Below are 12,741 nucleotides of genomic sequence, written 5' to 3'. Positions count from 1 at the left end.
CTTTGCTGTTCCACACTGACATTTCTGTTTTAAAATGGCAAATAGAAGAGAGACATTCCAATGACGACTGATGCCTTCGTGGCTAGGGTAGCACACAGAAGTGTGAAATCCAGGTCAAAGCCTGCACTCTGCCCACATATGGTGGGGGAATAGGACTTCAGGTTTCCATTTTCCAGAAAAAGGCCCATTTTAAATCTTTTTCATTATGCATCTTTTGGGTAATTTTAAACACGTTTTGGCACATCAACCTGAAAAATAGTCTCACACTTTCCACATGCATGCTCTAATCAATAGCTATTAGCTAGTTTCCCTTCTTCCAGCTCCTCAAAGTTTTGTAGGGGGGAAAAAAAGAGAAAAAAGGGAGCTGGCAGAAGGTGGTTACTGATTCAGTACTGAACTGACAAAGCCCAGCCCCAGAAGGCGAAATCCTGTCTCCAGTGAGTTTGGTCAATCAGCATCAGCAAAATTTAAGAGGAGAAAATACTGTTTGCCCCTCACAGGCAGCACTGTGTTGCTGAGGAAGCTGAGGGACAGGCTCTGACCTGAACATTTTCTTAACAGAATAGACTGAAAATACAGCTCTGACAGAGACATATGGCCCTGCAAATGGGTCCAGACAATTTGCCAGGCTATCTGCCACCTGGAACAGCTCCACTTTGCAAATGCTGTAACGAGACATCACAGGTTCCTTCTTGATGGCTGTGCGACCGTGGCACAGGGGCTACGGTGATGCTGCTCTGCCCCCTTCCTTGTTTCACCTTGTGCCCCAGGCTGGGGTGCAAGAAACTGCACGGGAGGGCAGGATGTCTGGTTTTCAATCTGAATAACTCCGAAAGGTCAAGCGCCTGTTTGATTTTGGCTGCTGTTTTGCCTAATGAGATGAGACCCGACAAAAAGTATGGGGGCACGCGACACCCTGGAAGGAAAGACCTCTTGCAGAGACCACCCCAAATCCTCTCTGCCTTGCATGAAGGGAAGGCATGGCCCAGTGCAGCAGACAGTAGTCCTGCCTACTGAGGGCAGACATGAGAGTTAAAGGGCTCTGTTCAAACAGATTTTCATAGCTTCCTTTGATGGATGAGTGATCACAATTGAAACTTTCTCATCTAAACAAGATAGAGACCAAACAGCAAAAGCCTTCTCCTTTCTCAGTGCAGAAAACGTATCGTGTATCTTCTTCTCCTTCACAGAATCAATCACAGAATCACAGAATCAATCAGGTTGGAAGAGACCTCTGGGATCATCGAGTCCAACCATTGCCCTGACACCACCATGTCAACTAGACCATGGCACTAAGTGCCATGTCCAGTCTTTTCTTAAACACATCCAGAGATGGTGACTCCATCACCTCCCTGGGCAGCCCATTCCAATGTCTAATGACCCTTTCTGAAAAGAAATTCTTCCTATTGTCCAACCTGAACCTCCCCTGGCAAAGCTTGAGGCTATGTCCTCTTGTCCTATCACTAGTTGCCTGGGAAAAGAGGCCGACTCCCACTTCACTACAACCTCCCTTCAGGTAGTTGTAGACTGCAAGAAGGTCACCTCTGAGCCTCCTCTTCTCCAGGCTAAACAACCCCATAGGTCATAACCTCCAGACCCTTCACCAGCTTGGTCGCCCTCCTCTGGACTCGCTCCAACACCTCAACATCTTTCTTGAAGTGCGGGGCCCACAACTGGACACAGTACTCGAGATGCGGCCTCACCAGTGCCGAGTACCGAGGGACGATCGCTTCCCTAGACCGGCTGGCTACACTATTCCTAATAGAGGCCAGGATGACATTGGCCTTCTTGGCCACCTGGGCACACTGCTGGCTCATGTTTAGCCGGCTGTCGATCAGCACCCCCAGGTCTCTTTCCGCAGGGCCACTTTCTAACCACTCTCCCCCAGCCTGTAGCGCTGCATGGGGTTGTTGTGGCCAAAGTGTAAGACCCGGCACTTGTTCTTGTTGAACCTCATACCATTGGTCTCGGCCCATCTATCTAACCTGTCCAGATCCCTCTGTAGGGCCTTCCTACCCTCCAGCAGATCGACACTCCCACCCAGCTTCGTGTCATCTGCAAATTTGCTGAGGGTGCACTCGATCCCTACGTCTAGATCATCTATAAAGATATTGAACAGCACCGGCCCCACAACTGAGCCCTGGGGAACACCGCTAGTGACCGGCTGCCAGTTGGACTTTGCCCCATTCACCACCACTCTCTGCGCTCGGCCATCCAGCCAGTTTTTAACCCATCGAAGAATCCACCCATCCAAGCCCCAGGCAGCCAGTTTTTCTAAGAGGATGCTGTGGGAGGCGGTGTCGAATGCCTTACTGGAGTCTAGATAGACTACATCCACAGCCCTGCCCTCATCTACTAAGTGGGTCACTTGGTCATAGAAGGAGATCAGTTTGGTCAAACAGGACCTGCCTTTCATGAAGCCATGTTGGCTGGGCCCGATGCCCCGATTGTCCTGCATGTGCCATGTAATGGCACTCAGGATGGTCTGTTCCACCACCTTGCCTGGCACTGAGGTCAGGCTGACAGGCCTATAGTTCCCTGGATCATCCTTCCGACTCTTCTTGTAGATGGGCGTTACATTTGCTAATTTCCAATCAGCTGGAACTTCTCCAGTTAACCAGGACTGCCAGAAACTTCCCTGCAGAAACAAGGCACCAGACCATCTTCTGGCACTGGTCATCAGTCACACATAGGGGACACTCTCCCCGAGCCAGGAGGGCGAGATTTGCCGGCTTTGCTACTCATCTGACATCTGCTAGACCCATGCCTCGTTCTGCATGTGCAGGAATGCCTGTGGTAAAGGACTACTGCAAGCTTGCATAAGGCATTCGAAGCTAAGGCAGGCAGCATTCAGCCCTTCTTAAGGACTAGATTGCTTGCAAAGCAAATCTCAAAAATATTCCAAATCTACATTGCTTTCATGATTTTAAATGTTCTTGGATTTTAGACAATAAACATAAGGTACCTCAGTTCTTGTCAGTAGTTTAAAAATGGCCTGTTTCCAAGGTTTATTGGTTAAAATTGTAGCCTTTGGCTATCAGAAAATAAATACAAATTGAAAACGGAACATTATTTATGAAATATTTATACCTTACTACCACTTCATCCATACGTTGAAGAAAAATAACGTCAGTGTTTGTTTCCTTAAATTTCCTTCCTCTGTAACTCACAGCTTTTGGCTTTCTTACACTGCAATTATCAACCTCAATGCTTGTGTTCTGGTGAACAGCTCTCGCCATCCCCCCCAGTCCCACTTGTGAGAAAAGTCTCTGTACTTACTTTTGTTTTTTGGGGATCTTGATATTTTCTGGTCTGTTTTTTTTGGTTATTTCCTTTCCATTCTTTAACCATTTGAATCTGAGCGCAGGGTACTCTGAAGTGGTTTCACACCTTAGCACTAGCTTCTGACCCACAGCAGCCTCTTGGTTTTTCATTTCCTTCAATTTGGGAGGCACTGCTGAAGAAATAAAAGAATGTGCTGGTGATTAGACCATCCTCAGAAGGGAAAACAGTGCTAACACAAGTTGAGCTAGGCAAGCCACAGACAGCAAAACGCCAACCAGACTAGCAATGCTTCTACACCAAAACCTGAAAAATAAGAATCATTTGTGTGTTACGTGTTATCATCCTGAAAGCATAAGGGCACATTTAATGACAGCCTAGTTTGGCCCTTTGGAGTCCTCCTATGAGTCTTACAACCTGCAAGCCACACGCAGCCTTAGTGAGAACTGAAGTGCTGCTTCAGAACACAGCATGAAACACTAACAACACTTAATTGATCGTGTGCACCTAGACACAAGACGGCATGCTGCGGCAGGCTGCCTTGGTAGGTAATAAGGAAAGGGAAAAGGAGGGTGTCTTGCTGCTTTATCCCGACTGCTATGAGTCAGTGGCTATCCAAAGGCTCCAAGTGCAACTGATGTGACAGGCAGGTAAAAGCATAAATATAAACTCGACAGCTTCCCTAATCTGAGGGAAAGGCTTTTGCTCCAGCCAAACATTATAACCCACATTATACACCTACCTCAAACCTCAGCTTGGCCATATCCTTTCCCTGAGGCAAGAGACAACAGGCTTGGAAGCCCATCAAGAGAATCAATATCAATTAAGGGTATTTTGGACCCAGAAGGGGACATTACATTGAAAATGCTCAGCCAATGGCTCCCACATACTGAAGAGCTCCAGCTGATGCATCTCAATTTCTACTGTGTTGTAACAATAGTGTTTCTTGTGTGGGTAAATCTCAAACCATTTAGGGCTTTCTAAGTTAAAGACCTCTAGTATTTCACAACCAGTACTGATCTTTGAGCACAGTCTTCACAAGAATACGCAGTCCCTCTGTGAGACACCAGCTTCATTTGATCCCATGGGTTAGCTGTAAACCACCCTCTACTGTGCTCCAGTATTGAGATTAAACTTCTAGTTTAACCTTACTTCCCCTGGGGCTTAAGGTAACACCTTTACCACTCAAACAGGGAGGGCTAATACGGGGAGCTATAGCTGGTCAGCTGATGAGTGACAGCTTGTGAGCCCACTCTGGCTCAGCTGTGACTCATTGTTGCTCTGTACCTCTGGGGAACCAGTATTCCCGTGCAGCACCTCTAGCTGCAGTGTGTTTTGTTTCTTGAACAGCTGTAATATTGTCTAAGGAAATAAATGGCCAGCATGGCCAATGATTCTCCATAACATGCAGATTAGAAGTGTTCATCTGGACACCAACAGGTCTCCAGTATGGTCCTGTACAAGAAAATGTTTTAACAACCTGGCACACACTTGATTACGTGTTGGTATCTGATGCTTGTGTTTTTGTAGAGATTTGATGACGTTAATTGCCCTTAATTGTTATTCCAATCAGACAAAAAGCAAGCAGCACCATCACAGCCATAATTATGAGAGGCATGTATGAAGAACTGAATACACACGTGTCCAATAAGCAGTTGCCTGCTGCAGCCAGCAGCATGGCCTGTCCCACATGTGAGGCAATCTTCCTCATCCCAGGAAAGGCCAGGGAAACCAGGGAAAGCCTGATTTTCCTGGAAACTGAGTCCAGAGCAGAGCAGCATAAACAACAGTGGTTGGGAAAATGTGGTCTGCAGTGAAGGAGCAAATGAGGTGGCACCTGCAGGGCCGCCAGCAGAAGACAGGAGAGGGACAGAGCAGCCTTCAATAATTAAAAAACTTCTGAATAAGAGGAAGGTGACAACTTTTTCCACGTGTCTGCTGGTGTGGAACATAAGTTCCTGGCAGGAAGTCTTAGGCTAGACATCAGCAAAACATCTGAGAGGGAGACCTTCTCTGGGGAGGGCATCCGTGGAGGTTTTACACATGGGGGTAGGCACGTGTGTCAGGATGGCACTGGGATGGATCAGGTACAGCCCAGGATTTCATGACAGACAGAAATCTCCCCCCAAATGTCTTCTCATATGGTGGTTTCCATTTTCCACCCCCCTCAGGATAATTTTGGAAATTCCAGCACGTACTCAAAACGCTACCAAAACAATTTTTGCTTTCTGAAAAACAAATGCCCACATACCATTCTGAAACCAATATGTTTAAATATATATACTTTTATGAGTGTATTTGTATATACACATACATTTACATAAGCACATGTGTGTAAATATTTACGCATTTACCCAAAAGAGAGAAAGAATTTTTGAAAAATACCAATCTAAGTTTTCCAACAAAAATAATTATCATTAATTAACAGCCTTACTACTGAGGTTTGTGCTTATAGTTTCATTCTGTCACTAAACAGTTAAGGTTATAGTCTCTTGTCACTAGCAAGAAAAGGAGCTGCAGAGGTGTGAAATAAAATGGCAATATTCCTTATTTTACCATACTTATTGTAGTCCTAGTCCTTATCTTGCATAAATTAAGATAATAACCACAATTGCAAGGATCGAAATTTTTGTGCTTAAGACTTCAACTAGTTATTGATTTTCCTGTCAATGTAGCAGTGTGAAACTGGGAATAAAAGGGAGATGCCATTTTGTTCCTGAGTTTTATTTTAATTCAATATTATCTGTTCAAAAAGACTTGCAGATTTTTTCCTCCATCAGAACTGTCAATGAAAAAAAAAGTGTTGAATTAATATGCTCAACTCTTGCCATAATTCAGGAGTTACCAGGAAACATAAAAGAGGGTTTAATCAATGGCAGTGACCCTTACTAATTCACAGTAACTTGCTGTCCAAGCACGCAGGCTCTCCAGGGAAAGCAGTAAAAGCTGTTCACAGACATGACAGAAAAGAGATTGTTTCTTCTTGTTGTTTTTTTTTTTTCTCCTTTTCATTTACACTACACTTGTTTCCTTTCAGCTGCAGTTTTGCAAAAGTTAATCAGACCTGCCAGGCATATGAGAAAACTCACGGTGATAAAACTACAGCATTGCGTGCTTGGATCGAGATCGGCTACAGCTTCCACTGTTGCAAGAGGTAGTTGACTTTCGTCACAGTCTGTGCCAATTTCTCCCGAGACAGTAAGACAGGACCTTGTCTGAGGGGTAAAAATGCTTTTAAAGGAGGCACAAATGCTTATAATGATAACTAGACATTGCCCCCCCTGACACGTTCCTCCCCTCGCCTCTCTACCCCTTCCCCCTTTGTCCCCATGGCATCTCCTGCTGGCTTGGCTCCTGCCCACCACTCCTGCCCATCACTCCTGCCCACCACTCCGGGCGAGGCTCGCTGCTGCAGCAGAAAGAGGGAGAAAGGGCAAGGAAAACACTTTCTGCATATCCTACGCATGGATGGGAGGTTGAGGTGCCATCTGGGACAGGATGACTTGGTCAAAATGTATTGTGAAGGTGGAAGGGAGCCTGCAGATCACGTTTTGGGCAGTGCCGTTGCAAGCAGCTCTGGAATGGCGGCAGCAGAGCCTTTACACGTGCCGTCCGTCACAGGATGACAAGGGCCAGGTAGCAAAGAAAACAGACAAATCCCAAAGAGAAACAGCGGAAACTAAGCATGGAAGCACCCTGAAAGCAGCGCTGCTTGAATGAATGGTGCGGTGGGATCCACCTTATTTGTATTCCTTGTGCCCGAAACCCAGGAGGGCCTCACATTTCAAGAGTCAATTAGACACACAGAAAGGCACCTGTGTTTAACCCCAAGCTTTTGACACTCCCAGATCAGGACCTCTCTCTGTGACCCAGGACCTCCCCTGGTTTGACAGACTTTCCAGGAAAGCAACAGGGGTGATAACAGTGAGAGAGGGCTGTCACGCTGTGACGAGCACATGCAAAGCCGCCAAGCACTTGTGTCAGCAAAAGTCCCACACTGTTGGAAGGGTTTAACAGGCAAAAGCATGCAAGGCGTTAGATCTCTGCTTATTAAGATGGCTCGAATATCTGTCATTTTGTTAGCAATTTTTTCAGAAATTCATGTATTCTGGTCTGCATAATATCATTGCAGATAAGGAACACGCATTTCCATATTCTCTCCGCAAAAGACTCACTGATAATGTATGACTGCAGATAACTTCTTCCTGCTCGACTTTAGTGAGTCTGGCAAAGCACAGCAATCTCCTCACCCTCATTGTTTGATTGTATAGTTAATCTGCACTGAAGCTCAACACACTGAACAAATTAAACAGGAAACCTGCAAAATATTATCACACAACTACACGCTTTCACATGAAATTCCATGAGTGGCTGGTGTTTTTTTCCCTTTCTTTTCGTTTCCTAGGAAGGCACAAAGCCTTTTAAGAGTCTGAGCACAGGAATGCATTAGGCATGCTTGCCAGTAGGCACATGTGCAGTTTGCTGTGCAAAATTGTGACCAACAGCTTGGTGAGTGGTAATAGAAGCCAAAGGAACAACACCCATTGCCTTGGCCTCAGACTTGCTTTTTTGTAGCTTAGTGCTCAAGGCAGGGCAGTAATACAAGGCAAATTACATTATCCCCAAAAAGCCTTCTCCCCTTGCATATGAGATTGTAATCAAGCTCAAGTTTATCATCAGCGGGCCAGATTTTCTAAAGCCTGTATAAACCATATAAGCTACACTTCAAAATGTATACTGCTCCTGCTTAGACAACAACAACAAAAAAAAAAACAAACCAAAAAGTTCAGTTGTTTTCTGTTGGTTTTAATCCTCCTATTACTCTCTCAGGCAACATTTGGATTCTGAACACTTTCCAAAATCTGGCTATTTCCTGCCAGCATGCTGAGTCTCCATGCAGATTACCTACATGATAAAACACAGTGCGTAATGATAGGAGATAATCCCACACAACCAGCTCTCCACAATACCAGGTAACTGAACACGAGCTGAGAGATTGGAAAACGAAACAAATCATTTAGCTACTTAAATGGGAATTTCTCAGTTCTGCACTTTTTTGAAAATACTGCCAGATACATTTCAGCTTCTGGGTCTTGGTATAATTTGAATACTTATGCCTGTGTAGAAGAGAAAAAGGAAAAATGCAAACCTAACATTTGTCTTGAGCCCTACAAGTAAAACCAAGATCCACAGAATCTCATTCTTCCTAGTGATGTTAAAAGGAAATTTTTGCAGAAATTTTAGATGTTGTAAAGACCAAAAGAAAGGGGAATGCCATAGGAATGGCTAGCAACATAGTCAGAAGTCAACATACAGAGCAATAGGGAGGGAAGTAGCACTGCAGCCATGTTCTTTGAACATGTTCTTTGACCAGTGAGGAACCAGCAAATGACACTATAAACCAGAGTAACTACTCCCAAAAGCTAATCCCAAAACCAACTGCGCCTCTGATTACCCTGATCAGGAACTGCTCACCTCATGCTGTGGAGCGTTTTGAGTCTAAACTCCGTGAGCCCGACAGGTTTAGGTATGACAGTGATGAAATATCTCTTGGTCCTTTCAAAGTAATGGTGCACCCAACAAACTCATAGATCTCCACCCGAAGAATTTTTTTATTCAGGGTGAGATGCTTTCAAGTACATAGTATGTCATGCCAGTGTTCATCGATATTCATCCCTAGCCACGAAGCTGCTCTCTGAGCTTGCATTAATTTTGTTTTTGTTCTCCCAGTCAGAAGACCAGTAAACCCTTCCAATCAGAGTATCATGGGCCAACTCATAACACAACCTTGGGAAGGCAGGATTTGCAACAGGACACTGAAAATGGACATATGGAAGTACTGTGCAAATGGAGAAGGTCTCACTAACCCCCGCTCCACTCTACAGGCAAAAAGCATCTCCAGTGGAGCCAGAAAAAGGATGGTAGTGACAAACCGGCATGTCTAGAAGTATCATGTCCGCAAGGGAAAGTCTGAGAGTGCCCATTTATTCAGTGTAACAAGATAATGCCAGGTTGTCCAGCCTTCTGCAGTCATTCAAGATGTCAGTTTTGGAGCTTAGACCTCCTCAGAGACAGGGAACTGCGTTCAGAGATAACAAAATGTAGGTTTCACAAGAGAAGCTTGGGTGTGAGCAAGTGTCTAACCTAAAGATTACAATTTAAAGGTCAACACTTAATTTATTTACTGATGATCGTGTCTGCAGGAACACGCTGCCTGATTGTATTAAATACGCTCTCCTCTGGCTCACAACACTTTAGCTGACTCCAACTGGCTGCATCCCTGATAAACTTTGATGATCCTGTTAGACACTGTCAATACAAAAACTTGATCACAGAGACTGAAAATGTGAGGACAGCATAAAATAAATATACTTGATATCCAATAAGTGATTCAGGGACAACAGCTCATAAAGTCGATATAAAAATCTGCAGGTCCATATTTTACATACCTAAGTGCATAAAGGTAGACTCCAGAATCTTTATTTCAGCACTAAAATTAAAGCAATACAATGCACAGAAATGCTATGCAGGCATAAATCCCGTGGACTTCAAGGGGACTTGCAAGTACCCAGTGATTTTTTTTTTACATGAAGCCACTTTTGATTTAGGAGCTGAATTTCAGGACTGCACATTAAAGAGGTTTGTCTCAAGTTGTGTGCTTTGAAGTCAGATAAGGGGAGGAAGCACAGCTTGCTGCATCATACATATGTCTCTTTCTCTTCTTAGCTCTCAAGTGTAAGCATTTGCATCACTAATCTCTATCTCTGCTTGAAAAAAAGGCATGCAGTAAGTCACCAAACAGAGACTAGTGAGAGAACCACCTAAAAGCAAAGGCTGTGACTGCACTGTTAACTTGGCTGCGTCTCAAGACTACGCCTTATGGCCAGACTTGGAAGGTTCACCAGATCACTGGGCTGAGAGGCATGCAAAACTTAAACTTCGGGTCTCAGCTGTGGTACATGGGTAGCCATGTTGGTGTATCCTAAGATCATGTTGGGAAGAATAATAAAACGGAGCAAGGAAGGAAAGATGCGCAACACAACGATATTCTCCCTTGGTATAATTTCAGAGGTTATTCCTCTGGATTACTCATGAAAATACAGTTCTGGGTTAACTCCCTTTTTATCTCTTTTTGGTAGAACTGGCTTTCTTTTTGTAGCTTCCTTAGAGCTTTAGCCTTTCAATCTAAGGGCTCAAAAGTGCTGCAGCCATCTCCTCCTCTCCCTCTCATATTTCATATTTTTGGCACACTCCTGTATCAGAAAACACAGACACTTCTTCTGTGTGTCGAATCTTGTAAGCTTTTCAAATCCTATGCACTGTCTTATATTTTATAACTCTTGTTTCCATCTCCTCTGGTCTCAGTTGCTTCTCCACCCTCTCAGTATTTCTCCATCATGCTCTTTCCCTTCACACTGTTCCAACAAAGCTGGGACGCTCATGTACAAAGGACATGAGTGATTGCTTTCCCTTGATCCTAATCATAAAGAGATACATTTTTTCTCCTGGCTTACACTGTTTTTTTCTGTTTGTAGCATTTTCTGATTCTGCAATAGTTCCACTTCACAGATGAAAGTGTACCATGCATCAGCCAATAAATTGCCCAGTGCAGATCTATCCATAGCAGGCCTTCATACTCCTCAAAATCTTCCTCATCCTTTTGAGGCTGTGGAAGCCTTAAGAGAAAGAATAACAACACACATCCAGCAACATTGCCAGCACACTTCTAGGTGCCTGGTCAGAGAACTTCCTAATTAAGCATACCAAATTGTCCCTACCCTCAGTGAGAGCTCAGTCACATATATATAGCAGCAACAGTCTGCCACATTAGTGCATGATGAAGAATTTAAACAACATCAGACAATGTTGTAGTCACAGAATTCACATAAATTTCCCCAGCATTAAAACAATTCTCCCTGTTGAACAAGAAAACCAGAAGGACCTGCTCCCCACATGAATGCCTTATTAACAAATGACACAACACAGGGAACAGGGAGTGCCATGACACATGAAGTTCAGTGGAAATGGTAGTCAGAAAGCAATTCCCAGACCGTGGTATGCACGGTACCTCAACAAGTGACCGCTAACCACCCCATCCTGCATGGGCTCACAGAGCTAGAGTCACTGCCACCACCAACAAGGATACCTGAGTAATCTGAGTTTGGGGATATAACCACTGGAAAGAATAATTACTGAGTACACACAAAGAGCCCAAACAGGATTTACCAAAACAACTGCCTCCCCAAAAGTCCCAAACAATCTCCCTCTCACAAAGTTGATGCACAGGCCACCACTTTTCACAAAGTAGATTAGAAAATTTCTGGACATCACCAGGCACAATTGGCCGTTTACAGGGTTCATTTGTCTGCTAATGTTCCTCCCCACAAAGGACCAGTCATCCACGATGAAATTTTGGGGTGGCAAGGTGGAAAACCTGAACTGAAACCTGTCTGATGGTTTGTTTGGCAGGAAGAGAAACAAAATCAAAACGCAGAAATGAATTTGGAGAAAGCAAGATTAATTGAAGCATCAAAAGGAAAAAATTGCTGTTGCATTACAGGCTGCATGAAATATTTACAGCAGTGTGAAGAACTTTGAAACTTTCAAGACATTTATTTGACAATGCACAAGTCAAACTTAACACTATGGGTATTGGCTCTTCATTCACCACCTTCCTTCCCCTCCTGTACTTTAAATCCTTTGTGGCTGGATCTCCTAGCAATACTCTTGTTCTGGGATTTATGCGGATGCTCAGCACAGGCTGTGGAAGGACATAGGCCTACAAAAACATCTGTGTGCTCAAAGACTGCATGGGGGAAACCTGTGGAAGCCAAGGACAGCCCTTCCACTGCGACCCCAAAGTGGGGTCTGTCCCCATCCAGACTTAACAAATTTGCCTCTGAAGTTTTTCTTAGCAATTTTCTTCTGGCGCTGATCACAGATGGAGCAGAGCATGTGCCAGCCCCATGCCAGCTGCAAAACACCTGAAAGAGCAATCCCCCTGCCCCTGCCTGCCAATATCTCCACCAGGTAGAAAACACTGCAGCTACTGCTGGTGGAGCATGCAGTGCCTTCACTCCTAAGTCAATTCGAAAGAAAACTGCTTTCATACCTACATGCTAAAGGGAAAATCAGTGTCGTCTGACAGTGCCAGAAGGGTGCCAATCCCACAGCACAAGGATGTGCCTTCCCCCAGGGACACAGCACAACTAGTCCTGGCCCCCTCAGCTGACTGAGGTGACTGTCACTTGGAAACATCTGTTAGCAAAATCTTGCTTTTTTTTTTTTTTTACCAGAAGATGCACAAACAGTTTAGCTAGTGAGACTGAAAGTGAGACTTGATTCATTTCAGGAACTGAGGATCTGGATACACCTGGGCATTGCACACAAATCATCAGCTCAAACTCAGCTCAGCAAAAATCTAAAGATGGCACTTAACATTATGGGCTTGCACAGTAT

This window comes from Nyctibius grandis, chromosome Z, assembly GCF_013368605.1.
Source record: "Nyctibius grandis isolate bNycGra1 chromosome Z, bNycGra1.pri, whole genome shotgun sequence".
NCBI classification, from domain to species: Eukaryota; Metazoa; Chordata; class Aves; order Nyctibiiformes; family Nyctibiidae; genus Nyctibius; species Nyctibius grandis.
This window is presented reverse-complemented; position numbering follows the sequence as displayed.